General features: G+C 41.1%; 1 long non-coding RNA gene across 1 annotated transcript; it reads right to left on the bottom strand.

Moving 5' to 3' along the window:
* Positions 1–7,872: 7,872 nt before the first annotated feature.
* Positions 7,873–14,976, bottom strand: LOC134731381 (uncharacterized). Its single transcript, XR_010113603.1, has 4 exons — positions 14,922–14,976; positions 10,518–10,610; positions 9,086–9,290; positions 7,873–8,599 (listed from the first exon to the last, which is right to left on the bottom strand). It is a non-coding gene; the product is annotated as an uncharacterized lncRNA (long non-coding RNA).
* Positions 14,977–17,312: the final 2,336 nt, after the last annotated feature.

The raw sequence follows: 17,312 nt of genomic DNA, 5'->3' as shown, positions 1-17,312 counted from the left end.
ATATGAATGTGGGAAGACTGGGAGAGGGAAGAGGTCAGGGATTATCCTCCAGCCACCTTGAAGAATACTGCAAGAAGTGCAGAGGATGATTGATGTCTCATCCTTTCACAGATCCAGGCCCTACATCTCCAGGGCAGGGAACAGATTGGTGGGGAGAGGCACAAGCATCTCCCCTCTTCCTCTTGACCCATGGTCTCTATTTCATAAAGTCTCACTTACTGAAGCCTGGGTACATTCCCTTCAGCCACAGTCTACTTTCCATATAACTGAGGCTGATGTGCAGCCAGTACTTTCCACTATCCCTTTAGAGTTGTTCATGACTGTCTTAGTAGGTTTATGCAGGGTCCTGGATGATAAATATTTTGAATAGCATCCTGCTCATAACACATGTCAATTACCCCTGGATACCTAGATATGGTTACTTTTCAGGGTAGGCTTTCCTGCTGTTATGAGCTTTCATCTAAGCTCGACTTGGAACTCAAGCCAGGTGCCAGTTTGCATTGGAAGTCTCTATGGGCTAGAATATAAAATCCATGGCATAGCTGCTCTTTCTGACTGCATTGAGTAATTTAATTTAATAATCATTTTGATTTTCCCTGTGTGTAAATTTTCCGAGAGGAGGTTAGGCTCATTGGGAGGTGAATTCTTTCTCTCAAGTCATTAAGGTTCCAGTTAGTGCTTTGTGTCTGTCATTAATTAAACTACACTCAAGTTCCCTAAAAATGAAATTCCTTATGTCCCTAGTGGAATTTGAGGTTCAAACTGAATACACTAGGGATGAATATATCCAAACCTGGGTCTTTCTTGAGGATCATCTTATGTGTTTTTTGCCTCCCAACCTGTCTTGGTGGATGTATCTTGTGGGAAGGAGTATGATAAAGTTGATATTTCATTTCTGTTTTTGTATTTTGCAGATTTTTTTTGCTAACCTAATGGTCTTATCTGGTAATATCTGAGAAGAGGGTGATAGACAATAAAAAGGGAAGTATTCTTTATTTTAATTAAAATGCTAACATAAGGCACAATCATTGAGTGATTGCATTACAAAACAGATACTTGTTCTGCCATAGTTAAGTGTGATTTGATGCGTCCATTATAAGCCTCTATTCTCAGGGGTTTATATCTTGGCCAAAATAGTCCCTCCAGGCTGAAACTTGGCAGACATCTCAGCCTAATTACAGTCGTTTTCCTTTTTGGATTAAAAAAATTGAATTATTAGTGCTTGAACCCCATCCCCCCATATTTTCAAAGGATTACATTTATATTCACATAAATTGTGGGCTCTTGATCCTTTCAAATAAAATGACAACTTAGCAAGAACCAAAGATCCAGGGACCCCGTGGAGAGAAACTCATGCTTGCTCAAGCAACAGCAGCAAGGAGTCAAGGAAATCACTGAATTAATAATGAGGTTTGTGGGTATGGTGAGAAGGCCAATTCTGTGGGTTTTGGTGCCTTGAGTAAATAGGTGAGGCGCATTCCCTTATCCCATATCCCAAGACCACAGCCATCATCACATTCTTCCACAGACTTTTTGCTGTTGCCCTAGAATTCTCCCACCATTCATCCTCCGACCTCTCTTTTTCTCATTCATTTTTACCCATCAACAGAGGTGGACAAAATCCAAAGGGGGATGGAGATGATCAAAGAGGTCTTTGCTATAATAGAGAAATTCTGGATATGCATTCTTCCCTGTCTTATATGTTGTTCTCTCGGAGACCTCAGAGGAGGTCTCAGGGCCTTACCAGCCTCCAAAGAGCCATGAAAGTAATATGTTTGCTTCCCTGAATTATCAATTGAAACATAGATGACTATAAATAGCACTTACATTTCATTATTATTTAGGTGTAGTAGGTGAGATTTGATGTAAAATTTTACATCTTACCTTTTATGTCACCTGTTTGACTTTTTTTATTACTTGAAACATGTCACATATCCTTTCAAGTGAAATTACTGTAAACAGTAGACAGAATACTTCTTGCAACTTTTAGATGACTTCCCTGACAAAACCCACACTCTACAATTTGCGAAGTTTAGTGAAGAAACCAGTGAGGTTTATACAGTTTACAGCTTGGTATTCCCTGGGCTCTTGCTTATAAATCTATCTAGATATAGGTCATGAATATGTAATATGCAGACTGATGCTGAATGTAGCACCGTAATATAAATAGACTACATGAGCTTTTCAAAAAAGCAACAGGAGTTGGAAAAAAAAAATCTACTCAATTTCCTACACAGTGCAGCCCATTAAGGAGACAGTAAAATCAAAATGTTGAAGTTACTAGAAGAAAATTTTGCTGAATCAGTTCCTTCCGAGAGTCTGGCATGAATGAGTCATATTGTACACAGGGAGAAGTAGCTCAGGCACACCCTTAGTTGTCATGGATTTCATTTACTTAGAAGGTTTGGTATTTGTGTGAGTGCAATGAGCAAATAAGGTATGTCAATGGTATCTAAAAATGAAGCCTACAACAATTAAATTAGAAACTAAAAAGGTTTTGAATGGTAAAACTGAATACATTTTAATTGAACATAATTCTATTGAAGACTATTAAATTACCACCTTGGAATAGAAGCACAAAAAATGTGATAATGAGCTATGGAACCAAAATTTAGAAACACAAACTGAAAAAATTACAGGTACCCCAGTGTAGGCAATGCACAGTGCTGATGATATGAAAATATGAATTATTTATATCTTCTTTAAATGTAAAATGTAAATTTGCTTGGAATTAATTTCTGTTGGGAAATTACTGCTCAGTAAACAAAGATAGCTCTTAGGGTAATATTTTTTCCTCCTAAATGTATTATTATTATTTTATTATTATTGTTGTTGTATGGGGAAAAAGAGAAAGTTTAAGGATATTCAAGTTTGAAAACTTCTGAATTATAGTTACACTGGAAAATAAGTCTTTTATTTATAGGCAACATGTAATGTAGACAGTTAAAGAGTTATTTTCTTCAAAGGACAGCCAAACTAAGGGGATGGACTGCATTATGACCCCCAAATCTGTAATGTCAAAAATGTTGAACCCTTAATTCCCAATGTGACTGTATTTGGAGATAGAATCTTTAGGAGATAATTAATATTAAATGAGATTATAAGAATGGGACCCTAATCTGATAGGATTATAAGTCTTATAAGACTTATATAAGAAGAGTAAGAGAGAGATATTTCTCTCTTTTTTTCTTCGTAAACACAGAGGAAAGGCATATGACGACAAAGCAAGAAGGTGGCCAACTGCAAGCCAGGAAGAGCGACTTCGCCAGAAACCAAACTGACCAGCAAATTGATCTGGGACTTCCCAGACTCCAGAACTGAGAGAAACAATTTCTGTTGTTTAAGCCACCCACACTATGGTCTTTTGTGATGGCAGCCTGAGCAGACTAAGATTTTGGTACTGAGAAGTGGGTGCTGCTGTGAACAAATATCTAAACACATGGAAGCAGCTTTGGAACTAGGTGATGGCCATAGGCTGGACAAGTTTTGAGGTCCATTCTAGAAAAAGCCGTTGCTATGATGGGACTGTTGGTAGAAATAGGGACTTTAAAGGTAATTCTGATGAAGGCTCAGAAAGAAAAGAGAACAGCTGTAGACAAAGCTTCCATCTTTTCAGAGAACACATGGATAATTATGACTAGAATGGTGGAATATAGACATTCCAGTGAGGACTCAGAGATGAGGAACAGGTTATCGGACTAGAGAAAGTGGGATTCTTAGATAGTAGCAAAGAACTTGGCTGAATTTTATTTTAGTGTTTTGTGGCAGATAGAACTTGTGAGTAGTATAATTGAATAGCTGGAGAGATTTCAAAGCATTTTCAAGCAAAGTACTGGAGGTGTGGTTTGGATCCCTCTTACTACTTATAGCAAAACGCCAGAAGAGAGAGAGAGATAAATCGAAGAATAAATTGTTAAACAAACAGGAACCAGAACTTGGAGATTTGGAAAATTCTCAGTCTATCCATATTCCAAAAAAAATGAGAAAGTTTGTTATGAAGAGAACACTAAGAGTGTAACTGAAAACCAGTTGAGAAAGAGACCATGACTGCAAATCATGAACTGACAGCCATCTCAGCAGAAGCTAGGAACAGAGATGGGATTATACTTGCTGAGACGCTATCAGTTTGAACTAAAGGGGAGAGAGAACATAGGACAGAATGAAGGAAGGCTGTTGGGCCTCTTGGATTCTACAGGACTGAACCATAGAGCTCTTTGGCTGTGAGCCTGTGCTGTTCTTAAAGGAAAGAGAAGAATTACCCAAAGGTGATTCAAAGATTATTCAATGATCATTCATATGACAAGAAAGCAAAACAGCCTTATTGTTTGTAGTGAGAAAGTAAGTGGTCTGGATGGAAGATGAAAACCAGCCACAACATTCCTTTAAGCCAAAGCCTAATCCAGAGGAAGGCCCTAACTCTCTTCAATTCTTCAATTCTGTGAAGGCTGAGAGAAGTTGAGGAAGCTGCAGAAGAAAAGTTTGGAACTAGCAAATATTGGTGCATAATGTTTAAGGAAAGAAGCCATGTCCCCAACATAAAACTGCAAAGTGAAGCAGCAAGTGCTGATGTAGAAACTGTAGCAAGTTATCCAGATGATCTAGCTAAAATAATTGATAAATATGGCTCCAGTAAACAATGGATTTTAAATGTAGACAAAATAGCCCCCTATTGGAAGAAGATGCCATCTAGGATTTTCATAGCCAGAGAAGAGAAATCAATGCTTGACTTCAAAGCTTCAAAGGACAGGCTGATTTTCTTGTTAGGAGCTAGTGCAGCTGGGTGACTTTAAATTGAAGCCAGTGCTCATTTATAATGTCAAAAATCCTAGGGTCCTTATGAATTATGCTAAATCTACTTTGCCTTTGTTCTCTAAATGGAACAAAGCCTGGATGACAGTATATCTGTTTAGAACATGATTTACTTAGTATTTTAAGCCCGCTGTTGAGACATACTGTTAGAAAAAAAGATATTTTTCAAAATATTACTTCTTATTGGCAATGTACTTTGTCACCCAAGAGCTGTGATTGAGATATACAAGGAGATTAATGTTGTTTTCATGCCTAAAAACATGCAGCCCATGTCAAGGAGTAGTTTTGACTTTCAAATATCATCATCTAAAAAGTAGATTTAAGGCTATTGCTGCCATAGGTAGTGATTCTTCTGATGGATCTGGACAAAGTAAATTGAAGACCTTCTGGGAAGGATTCACCATTCTAGATGCCATTAAGAACATTTGTGATTTATGGGAGGAAGTCAATAGATCAACATTAATGGGACTTTGGAAGAAGCTGATTCCAGCCTTCATGGATGACTTTAAAGGGCTCAAGATGTCAGTGAAAGAAGTAATTACAGATGTGGTGGAAATAGCAAGAGCAAGAGAATTAGAATTAGAGATAGAGCCTGAAGATGTGACTAAATTGCTACAATCTCATGATAAAAATTGAGTGTATGAGGAGTTGCTTCTTATGGATGAGCAGAGAAAGTGGTTTCTTGAGATAAAATCTACTCCTGATGAAGATGCTGTGAACATTGTTGAAATGACAACAAAGAATTTAGAATATTCCGTAAACTTAGTTGATAAAGCAGCGTCAGGATTTCAGAGGATTGAATCCAAGTTTGGAAAAAGTTCTACACTCGGTAAAATGCTATGAAACAGCATCACATGCTACAGAGAAATCTTTCATAGGAAGAAGAATCAATCAATGCAGCAAACTTAATGGTTGTCTTATATTTGTTAGAATTGCCACAGCCACCCCAATCTTCAGTAATCAGTCAGTGGCCATGAACATGGAGGTAAGACCTTCCAGCAGCAAAAAAAAATTTTGACTTGCTGAAGACTGAGATGATCATTAGCATTTTTTAGCAATAAGTGTTTTTAAATTAAGGTATGCATATTTTTTTAGACATAATGTTACTGCACATTTATAGTACAGTGTAAATATAATTTTTATATGCACTGGGGAACAAAAAGTTTGTGTGACTCACTTTATTGCATTATTCACTTTATTGCAGTGGTCTGGAATCAAAGCCTAAATGTGTCTGAAGTATGCCTGTATATATTTTTTAATCATACCAACTCTAGTCTATAAGTGAAGAGAGAAAGAAAATACATGATTTGTGATTATCCATTATGGACAGTCATACTTTTTTTTTTTTTTGAGACAGAGTCTTGCTCTGTCGCCCAGGCTGGAGTGTAAAAGTGTGATCTCAGCTCACTGTAACCTCCACCTCCCGGGCTCAAGTGATTCTCCTGCCTCAGCCTCCTGAGTAGCTGGGATTACAGGCACGTGCCACCATGCCTGGCTAATTTTTTTTATTTTTGGGGGAGGGGGGTGGGTTTCACCAAGTTGGCCAGGCTGGTCTCAAACTCCTGACCTCAGGTGATCCACTCGCCACGACCTCCCAAAGTGCTGGGATTACAGGTGTGAGCCACCGCACCTGGCCACTAATTTTTTCAAGTTGTAAAATGGTTCTTACTAATGGGTTGCAGCTTTCATGTGCAATTAGACATGGTCTGCCATACAAAATGCCCACACTGGCAGGCAGGCAGGCGGGCAGGCGGGCAGGCGGGCAGGCGGGCAGGCGGGCGGGCGGGCAGGCAGGCCACCTCATGATTCCCCTTGGCCAGAGGCAGGCAGGCAGGCAGGCCACCTCATGATTCCCCTTGGCCAGCTGCCATTGTAAATGAATGAGCAGAAAATGGTATAATGTTATCGAAGGACATGCAAAGGTCTGTTTATTGGGTTCTAAATTCTCCATTATTGGATTCTTATGTGTATCTCCTAGAGACTTTTCCCTTTTAAATACTCTAAGGCACCAGCAAAAGTTAATTGATTTGATTTATCCCTTTAGTCTTATTGTTGTCTAGAAAAGAGTAAATTTCTCAGAAACATGACCCAGGAGAGGAAGCTTGTGATGGGGAAGAGGCTTAGGTGTTTTAGATGGAAGTGCTGCTGTGTTGCTTTCAGACAATCATGGAGCTGCCAGAGTCCTGGGTTCCTGCGTCCCTAAAGGAAGGATAGGGATGAATGTTTTCTATTTCCTGATTTTGCATTGTTTATGTGATTTTTAAAAATAACCCTTAATTCCCTGCCCTGATTTTTCAACATTCAGGAAAGAACATTGAGGTAAGAGCCAGAAGGTGTGTGGTTAGGCTTGGGTCTACCCCAGAGCGGAGTCAGGGTTAGCTTTTGTCTGGAGTAGGCCAATTACCTCCTTCCCCTGATTAATCCTCAGGTCCCAAGGATGCTTTTTTCTTGAGCAGATGCAGAATAAACTGGACTCTCCACTGGGGCCCTGTGCATGTCACCTTGACATGGGTGGAGCTAAAGGGGGAAGGAAGCCATGTGGGGTTAGCATAGGGTAGGGGTGAGATGACGAGAATGGAGGTAAGTCTGTGGTCTTGGAAAGGAAGAGGCATTCCTCCCTAAGAAAACCATCCCTGGATACCCCTGCCTCCCAGCTCACCCTCCCCACTTCCTCCTCTGACCTTCTGGCCTTGTCAGAATTATTTATACTCCAGGCTTTCTCCCTCTCCATGTTATTCTGCCCAGCAGTGTTCACAGCTGTTCCATGGCTTTTCTCCACAACACAGTCCCAGGGCATTGCCTGTAGATTGCCAGCATAGGTCCCTGGTCACATGGCTCAGAACACTTGCCCATTTGCACTGAGTTGAGGAAGTGTAGGCAGCACAGTGTGGCAGTGAAGAGTATGGCTCTCAAGCCAGCCAGCATGGGTTTGATTACCAGCTTTGTGACTTTGAGCAAGTTATTATCCTCTTAGTTTCTTCATCTTCCAAAATTGGGACATAATACTGTCTCTCCCATAGAGTTGTTGCAATTATTTAAAAAAATTAATACATGTAAAACATCAGCATTTCATAAGTGTTTGCTTTTTTACTGTAAATAGTTCCTGGAAACCAAGTACCACATCTGGCTAATTTCTGTATGCTCAGCCCTATACAGAAATGCATCCTAAATACATTGCAACAGTTTTAATCAATTTTTAATTAATTGATTCCCAGCTTCTTAATGGACTCTGATGTCTGACAGTTATGGGTGTACAGGGTGAGGTAGTCAAGTCTTGCAGCATTGCATGGATTCAGATACACAGTAAAGGAGTCCGGCAGCCTGAGTTCAAGTGCTGGCTCTACCATTTTTCAGTTGTGATACCCTGGGAAAGTTTCTGAAACTCCCCGAACTGAAATTTTCTCATTTTCTAAATGGAGAAAATTTTGCTTTGAAGATTAAATGTGGCAGAGCTATTATTATTTCCCTGTTGTACTTTGCTGAGGATATGGAGTCCACGTCTGTGGGTATGGAACTAGAGCTGAAGATCAGTTTGCAGAAATTCTGGCTTCTGGAGTGGGGTCAGCAAGACTTAGACATACGGCCGCTGGTTTTGTTCTGGTCTTGTCCTGACTAACATCTTCCTCTCTGCCTCCCTTTTCTGTGAAATCTATAAGTAACACTGCTGGGTTCAGAGTTGTTTCTGCATGCAAGGCAATCAAAGGTGCTCATACAGTTCCTAGATGTCCAAGCTGGACAGCACCTCAGCAACCACACACCCATCCGCACTTCACAGGTAAGGGAATGGAATCTGGAAAAGAAAAGCAATTGGTTTGACCAAATTACATATTTAGCAGTAGCAGAACTCAAACACTGGGTATTTCAGCTGTCTATCCATTGATCTTTGTTAAACCATGGCCTCCCTGAGTTGATGCCACAAGGCCTTTTTAACCCTTACCAAAATAACACAAAATGATGTATATAAATCATTAAAAGGTCCACCAAGCAGAGAGAGGGTGGGAGAGAGGAGGGAAGGGACCTAAATGCATTAATTTCTTTAATTAACATAAATAGTAGGTTAGCTGCTCGTAGTATGTTTGCACTTTCTTGCAATTCATTCCTCTACTCTATTCCAACTAAACAGAGGTCATGTTCTGAAATGGTTAAGAATAAAGATTCCAGGTCCCAGAGGCGGAATGCCCTTCCAGCATGTACTAGCTGTGAGGCCTGCACATGTAACTTCTCTATGACTCTATTTCCTTCGGCTTTACAGAATGAGAAGGAAAGACACACCTACCTCACAGTGTGGTTGAAGGGATTTAATATAACAAGACATCAAAAAACACAGCAGAATCTGCTACATGTTAAGTATCTACTGTATGTCAATTGTTCTGGATGGATAAAATTGCCACGTGGCTGCATTTCAAATGATGAAAATTCTTATTACTTCTTATTCTCTTGCAGTAAGAGATTGCTTCTGTCTGGAATGTTTCCTCTTCTTCCTATCAGAGTATAGGTGGGAGGGGTGGGAGGCATGCATAATGCAGGTGAGGTTCTGAAGGCCACAAGGCAAAAGGTATGATGCCTTCTTATACTCACACTCCAGACACTGAGAGCCAAACACGTCCTAAGTCCCAAGAGGAGATTATGCTGGGGCCTTGTCAGTTAGTGGAGGGTTTATTGGTCACTGGAGTCTGACCAGGCCTCTCTGAGTCTCCCTGCTGCCCGCCCCTGCTTGGGTCTGCAACCTGAGCCTTGCCCAGCCCCTCTTCCCATGAGCAGCCCTTGTTCCCTCCACCCTGCCCTTCTCAGGGCTCCCCAAGCCCATCAACCCTTTTCTCATGCTGTGTCACTGCACCTGACTTTCCCTCTGCCTGGGACATTCTTACCGTTCCCTGCCTCCCACCTGATATCTGGCTTGACCTTTTCTTAGCAATGTGCAAGCTCTGATGCTAGGGTCTCTCTGAATCCGGAATGCTCCTGGGCTCCTCCAGCATTTTGTTTTGAATTGTTGTGCTACCATAATACGTGCATTGTGTCTCTTCCCTGCCAAGAGTGGGTTCCTTCTGGGCAGAGACCCATCTTACTCATACCCTCAGCTTCTAACACATGGCGTGGCACATCATAAGTGCCCATGGAGACTGGTAGAGAAATTAGTGCCCCTGCCCACACCTGACCACCATTCTTGCCAGTACAACTCTCGAGCTCTTTCCCTTCTGCATTTAGGGTCTGGCGCTCAATTAGATTTCCAAATGTAAATTCTGTCTTTTAATTAAGAACTGTGGAAAAATATATATGTGAATGTGGATATATTTTCAACCTCGATGTTGGCATTTTTTCTACATTTGCTTGTTTTGGAGACTCTGGTCTCCCCTGGGATCCTGCCTTTCTCCCCGTAAATGGACAGGAAAGTGAAGACGTGAATATTTTTATCTGACATTAGTTTGGAGCATGGCTTTCCTGTTTGCTGTTGTTTCCTTTGCATGGACCATTAGCAGTTTCCAAAGGCAATATCCTTTCACTGTCACACTGTGCCATGGGGGGCCATTTCAACAACTTCAGACTAGGGCATTAAGTGCAATTCTGGATGAGAGTCAGCACATAACCAAATAAAAATAATAAAAGGAAAGCTTGTAGGAGCCGTTTGGAACGCTGTCCCGTGCTGAATTCATTTGCAGCCTCTCAGAAACCTACCCATCACCAGTGATCAGCCCCGAGCCCAGCCGCACCTTATTTAATTGTAAAGTATTTCATATCCTCAGAAACAGCCCTGCTCGTTTGCTTTTCCTTTTTTGGAGATTGTCTTGGTGGAATGCTGAGTTCTAATCGGTGGGGGAAAAAGAAAATGCAGGTTTTGATTTCAGCAAGAAAAAAAAGGTGCACTTCTTGTAGCTTTTCTCCTTGCCTTAACATGAGCATTTAGGAGACCTTTTTGGAAATTCTTCTAAAATAGGTGCTTAGCACAGCAGAGAAGATGGTAGAGAAAGCAAGGTGAATCAAGTTCAGGCGCCTAACCCAGCGTGCGCCACTGCTACCCTACCCCTGGTCTCCACGTGGATGGCAGTTTCAGAAATGAACTGGGGAAAAATAAGCATAAGAATTTGTCTCCAGGCCAGTGTCCCTGATGGGCAACCCAATTGAGAGCAAGGTTCTCACGGATGGAGAGAGTCCCCTGAGCCTGAATGCCAGGAAAGTCTCAGGTCTAACCAAGTGAGGGCGGGTTAGCCTACATCAGTTTTTCCCTGGCATCACAGCCACCTGGGGGAGCAAGGCTGTTAAAAGTATTCCTGGAGACCTTTTACTTAGAAATTCTGACTCAGTTGATCGCGGATGGGTAATGAGAATCCACATTCTACTGGCTTTTCTACATCTCAGTGATACAGGTGAATGAATACTAGTGGAATATTCAATAATCAACCAGCCAAGGAATGTTTGTTGAGTGTTTGTGCAAAATGCCATTCCTGAGACCTGAAATGGTCATATATTAGAGCTGCTCCTTCAGTTTAGCCTAAGGATGATCTGCATTAGAAGACCAGGGATGGCCATTAAAAACACAGCCTTAGTAGCCTGAGTAATAAAAGAATAGGAGCATTCAGATCATAGCTAACATTTATCACACACTTAATGTGGCCAGCACTGTGCTATAAAATTTTCCTCTACACTCCTTTAAATTAAGGACTGTTTTGTCTTGTTCATTGTTGTCACCTCACCTGCTAGGACAGGACCTGGCACATAGTCACTGCTCAATAAATATTTGTTAAATAAATGTACAAATGCCTTAGCTTATCCAATCTTCAGACAGCTCTCTGAGCTAAATATTAAATATTCCATATACACTAAAATTCTGGGAGGGGGACCAGAGAATCTGTACTTTTATCAAGCACTTTGAGAGATTCTTAAGATTGACTAGATGTGGGAAGCAGAAAATCTGGACCAAATTCCCTAATGGGTATTTAAATCCCCCGAAAAACAGTCTAATTCAATGTTTCTTCAGCTTATCCTTGAATTTCCCGAAGATAAGATACCCTTGCATATCTGAAGATATTATGGTAGTGCAAAACACAGCCCAGACCACAGTCTAATCATTTTAATTATTAAAATGTTATTTTTTTTTGAGACGGAGTCTCACTCTGTTGCCCAGGCTGGAGTGCAGTGGCACGATCTTGGTTCACTGCAACCTCCACCTCCCAGGTTCAAGCAATTCTCCTACCTCAGCCTCCCGAGGAGCTAGGATTACAGGCGTGTGCCACTGTGCTCGGCTAATTTTGGTATTTTTAGTAGAGACGGGGTTTCACGATGTTGGCCAGGCTGGTCTCGAACTCCTGATCTCAAGTGATCCACCCTCCTCAGCCTCCCAAACTGCTCGGATTACAGGCGTAAGCCACCACACCCAGCTAAAATGTTATTTTTTATGATCAAGTGAATCATAACTTTTCTTCATTTGTACCCATGGCTCTTATTTCTTCTCCAAGAAAAAGATCATGTCCATCACATTGAGCTATCATTACTGTGCATAATGAAGATTTAAGATTATGCTATTTTCCATATATTCAAGGATCAAGCCAGAGGCAAAGAGAATGAGAGATCTATGGCCTAATCCCAGATGAGAGACCTGGGCTCCTGGACTCGTTGGAAATAATACTGTGCCCTGAGCTTAGGTAGAACATGGACTCAAGTCTGATAACCTTAGATTTGAAACTTGACTCTTTGACAATTAGCCATGTGACCTTGTGAAAGGCTTTCTCATCTTCAGTTTTCCCGTGTGTGAAGTGGAAATAATAAAATATCATAGCATCGTGAGTGTAAAACATAACAGCTGCCAATAACAAAACCAAAACCACATATAACAAAAAACTAATACGAATATAAAAGTCACAGCTAACATTTATCGCAGCCGTATTATGTGCCCAGTATGTTGCTAAACAATTGTCCTCTAAGCCCCTATAAGTTAAGGGACTGTTTTAATTGTTTTGTTCATTGTGGTATCCCCAGCACCTAGAGCAGTGTACGACACATAGTAATGGCTCGATAAACATTTGTTGAATAAATAAGTGAACCCATTATTAGCTTGTCTAATCTTCAAAATAGTTCTGAGCTAAATGCTTCTGGTAATCCTATTTGACACATGAGAAAACTGAGACTTGACAAGGTAAAGTTATTTGTTCAAGCAGTAGGCGACAAAGCAGGGATTTAAACCCAGACACATTCCTGTGATCCCTACCAACCAGTTATTGTAGGCATATTGCCATTTATTGACAATATTGGTAAATCTAACTTTATATTTGTATTTTTTTATAAATGTATTTTAATGCCTAATGCATTTTATATTTGTATTCTTACACATCATGACATCTGTTGCTGGGGTAGGGGTGCATTAATTTGGTTCTGATATGAGATCCCAGCTCCCTTTACTTCCTGTGGACAAATGTGCATGTTCAGAAGCTGGGAACAGACAGGGCAGCAATCTTTTTGTCCAGCTTCTGGTGGCCTTGATGCCTGCTTTGTGAGACACCATGCTTTACCCAGAATCTTCAGCTGTCTTTTCCTCCCATTGAATAGTCACTAGGAAAAGCAAGAACTCTAAAACTGCTGGACTGAAAATGAAATATGCAATGGCTTCAGGCTATGTTTTCCCTTTGCTGGGAAGCACTGCTATGATAATTGTTTCTACAAAAAGAAACTACAACTCTGGCAAAAAAAAAAAAAAATCAAACCCTCTGTTTGCTCGAACCTATCATAAACCATTGCTGGTAATTATAGAAGCTGATTGTGTGACAGTTTAGTTTAACTTAATTGGCAATTTTTTTTTTAAGCTGCAACACAATAAAAATAGTAAAGAACGAGTCAGGTTCTAGAGACGGAACATTTAGCTTTGGTGAAATGTCAAAGATCTGCACACGCTGCCAAAGGTGTGGGAATGTAACTGAGCTGTCAGCTCTGTTATTTAAATCCTTGCTTCTTGTGTTTTAAATTCTGCTTCCTGACTGCACAGCCTGTTGTGGACTTGCATCGTATTGTGGCTAAGCAGGTCTTTAAGCAGTTGTGGAAAGAAATGGGCCCCCTCAACCAATTTAGAAATATGGCTTCTGTGTCTGGAAGAGATGGCTGTGCAAAACCATCTAGCTGTGTCCCATTACAATTTAAGTATAATCACTTCTTTTGGGGGTTCATTTTACTTGATTAAAAAAATGGATTAAAGCTTTACCTCCTTTTCCATTACTAGGAACACTCTCATTCCTGTTTCCTTTCCTTTGGTCCTTCTCTTTGATCATGATGATTGTCATCTCATCATCATCATCCCATCTTAATAATAATAGTAATAATAGCCAGCATTTATGATCACTTCCATAGGACAGAAATTAGGTCAAGGACTTTCAACAGATTATCTCATTTAATCTTCACAACGATTTAAAAAGCTATCTATTAGAAAGTAGCAAGCCTAGATTCACACCCTGTCTGTTTGGGACCAGGGCATACACTTACATCCATGATATTTTCTATCATCTTACAGTTTTGCTTACAACTGGGCCTCCATCTCTGGGACAAAGCTTAGCTAAGTTTCATAGCCGAGGCAGAAAATAGAGCAAAACCTCAGGGCAACCATCTAGTGAGGCTTGGCATTGGTCTTGCTACCTGTAAAGCCTCTATCTAGTATGTCAGGAATGACACTTGGGGGCCTGGGTCCCTTCCAGGTGGCAGTCTTCCATGTGTAATAACCCTTAGCCATGGCTCCTCCTCTGGATGGGAGCTCTGGCCTCCTTTCCCTGCCCTCCCTGCCAGGTCCCCACTAGGCTTGGAGCTCTTCCCTGAACACCAGCCCACAATCCAGGGTCAGAGAGACCCCTCCCCACTCCTATCAGTCCCCTTCCCCCAGTGCTTGGATTCCCACTCCTCGTACCTAAGAGTGCATGGTGAAGGTAAGCTGCATATAGAGATGTTTTAGTAACTTCCTTTCAAATGAAAATCGCAATGATGGTGATGATTAGGGTGATTTATTGAGTGCTGTTTGCCAGCACTATTCTAAGTGCTTTTGCATGTACTAGCTGCCCTCCCAATAACCCTAGGAGGTAGATCTATTGCTTTCACCGGTTTCCAGATGAGGAAGTGAGGAGCACAAAGGTTAAGAGACTTACCAAAGGTCACATAACTAGAAAGTGGCAAAGCCAGATGCGCACCCAAAACTTGTAAGCTTAATCATAATGCTATGTTGTGATATCAAAATAGTGTTACCAATGGTTTGAGGAACCAAACATTCAAAATGCTTCAGATTAACACAACAGCTTTCAGATAAGTTGATTTGTGAAAAAGTACTTTGCTTTCAAACTTAGCATGTCACTTGGAAATGGCTGTAATTAATGTCAAATTTAGTTCCAGTCTCCTGGAACCTAAATACCATTGAGACTAACAGTATTTTCTACATTCTAATTACATTTTAAAATATACTTACATCACTTGATGTTCCAAAGCTTTCTAATGATTGAATTGCAATTAAGAGCCTATGCCATATTCTTACACATACTGTTTTCCTATCAAAGTATAAACGATCACAATACTACCTATATTTGTATGTGACTCATTAACATTCCACCATATTACTGACATTTATACATGCTATTGACATCGATGGTCCCAATATCAGCCAATTAACAAGGAAGGACAGGCTTATTACGTGTTCAGCACTTGATATATTTTATAATATATAGGTGAGTAAGAAAATTGCTGTGATAAGAAACATATAATTTATGACTGTGTATGCATAGTATTTTTCCCTTGTAAAATGGTGGTTAGCAAATTAAAAAAAAATTATTTCCTAGAGGTTAGCTGTGGGAGGTCATTGAAGGAAACCTGAGTTGGAAGAGGAAGGAACTAAAGTCAGAACAAGGGCTGAGTTTGTTTGCAAATGAACCGTGAATAAGAAGTAGCATCAAATAAGAAAAGGAAATGCAGTAGGTGGCTCAGCTGAAGAAAAGAGAAGTCTGTTCACATAAGGGTCTGGACTGAGGCTGGAGGGTCAGGACTCAATCATAAAACTACCCTATGTGGACATCCTTTAGAAAAGATAAGTAGGAAAGTATAAATACAGAAAAAAAGGTGGCAAATGCTCCAGGGCGCAGAAGCTCCAGAAACCTCCACTTCACTGAGGAACTGCATCAATCTCTGGGGACAACATCAGGGGCTTCTTTTCCCTGATTCAGGGGACTGAGACAGAGGGAAGAACTGAGTGACGGGGCTGTGGCCAGAGAAGCTTAGTGCCTTCCTTCCAGGCTTCCACTAGGAGAGACCTTCTTAAGCTTGTTAACAAACTCTGTGGGCCAGTCCAAAGCTTCCTTCAATTAAGATGCCAAAGACCCTTTAGCTTCCAGGTAAGAAAAGATTAAGGTGAGAAGGATGACTAGAGGATGAGGGCCCCCGAAATGGACCTGGAACCCTAGATATTGCTGGGTGAAACCAAATCTGTGGCTGCTATCAGATTCTATGCTTCCATGTATTCTTATCTACCAAAAAAAGCTTTCTTCATATAGAACGGCAGCTTTCAAAATTGTTAGGCTAATGTATATTCTTCTAGTTTGGGAGAATATTGAGATTTCTCATTTAACAAACTATAACCATCTGGGATTTTTCCTGGAGGAGATGTTACCTCTTGTGGGACAGAAAATGGAAGGAAGACTTGAGATAGTGCCTGGGACACTGGGGAGCAGAGGCTTCCATCGTGCTTGAGGTAGAGTGTTTCTGGTTATGTAGGGAGGGATGGGTTGCAGAAAGGTCAGAAAGATGGACACATACTAAGATAATGGACAGACAGACAGACTAGCATGCCCCACCCTCGCCCCAGAACATACCTTGGGAATATGTGGACCTGAGTTGGGGAGAGGAGCTGTATTTGTGTGAGTAGATGGCCCGAGCTGTGCCTGGCAGCCAGGAGCTTGGGTTGGAGACCTGGCACCTGTTCGTCCTCTGCATCACCCTCTGCATGTAGATTGTGAGTGACGGGACGGTGGCAGTGGCTGTGGCCTACCTGTGGACTCCTGGGGTAAAGCAGAGCTTGAGTTTCAGGCTCTGTTCCATGACTCTTAAGTGGACTACACCAAATTGGCCCAATGGACTGTCAGGGACACCACGTGGCTGCAGCCATGACAACTGTCACATGGAGTTCCCCAGAGAAAGAAGCATGCTCGCTGCTTCTTGTCCTTGCAGGGATTTAATCAGACCTCCTGGAAAGAGTAAGACCCCAAAGCTTTTGGACTTGTCACAGGAATATGAGATCTATAGAGAAGAACATTTTGTTGTTGTTGTTGTTGTTCCCATGGCTGTTGTTTTTGTTTTGTTTTTTAATTTTTTATTTCCATAGGTTATTGGCGAATAGGTGGTGTTTGGTTACATGAGTAAGATCTTTAATGGTGATTTGTGAGACTTTGGTGCACCCATCACCTGAACAGTATACACTGCACCCTATTTGTAGTCTTTTATCCCTCACCCTCTTCCCACTATTTCCCCGAGTCTCCAAAGTCCATTGTGTCATTCTT

This window comes from Symphalangus syndactylus, chromosome 9 (assembly GCF_028878055.3).
Source record: "Symphalangus syndactylus isolate Jambi chromosome 9, NHGRI_mSymSyn1-v2.1_pri, whole genome shotgun sequence".
Classification (NCBI taxonomy): Eukaryota; Metazoa; Chordata; class Mammalia; order Primates; family Hylobatidae; genus Symphalangus; species Symphalangus syndactylus.
This window is presented reverse-complemented; position numbering and strand designations above follow the sequence as displayed.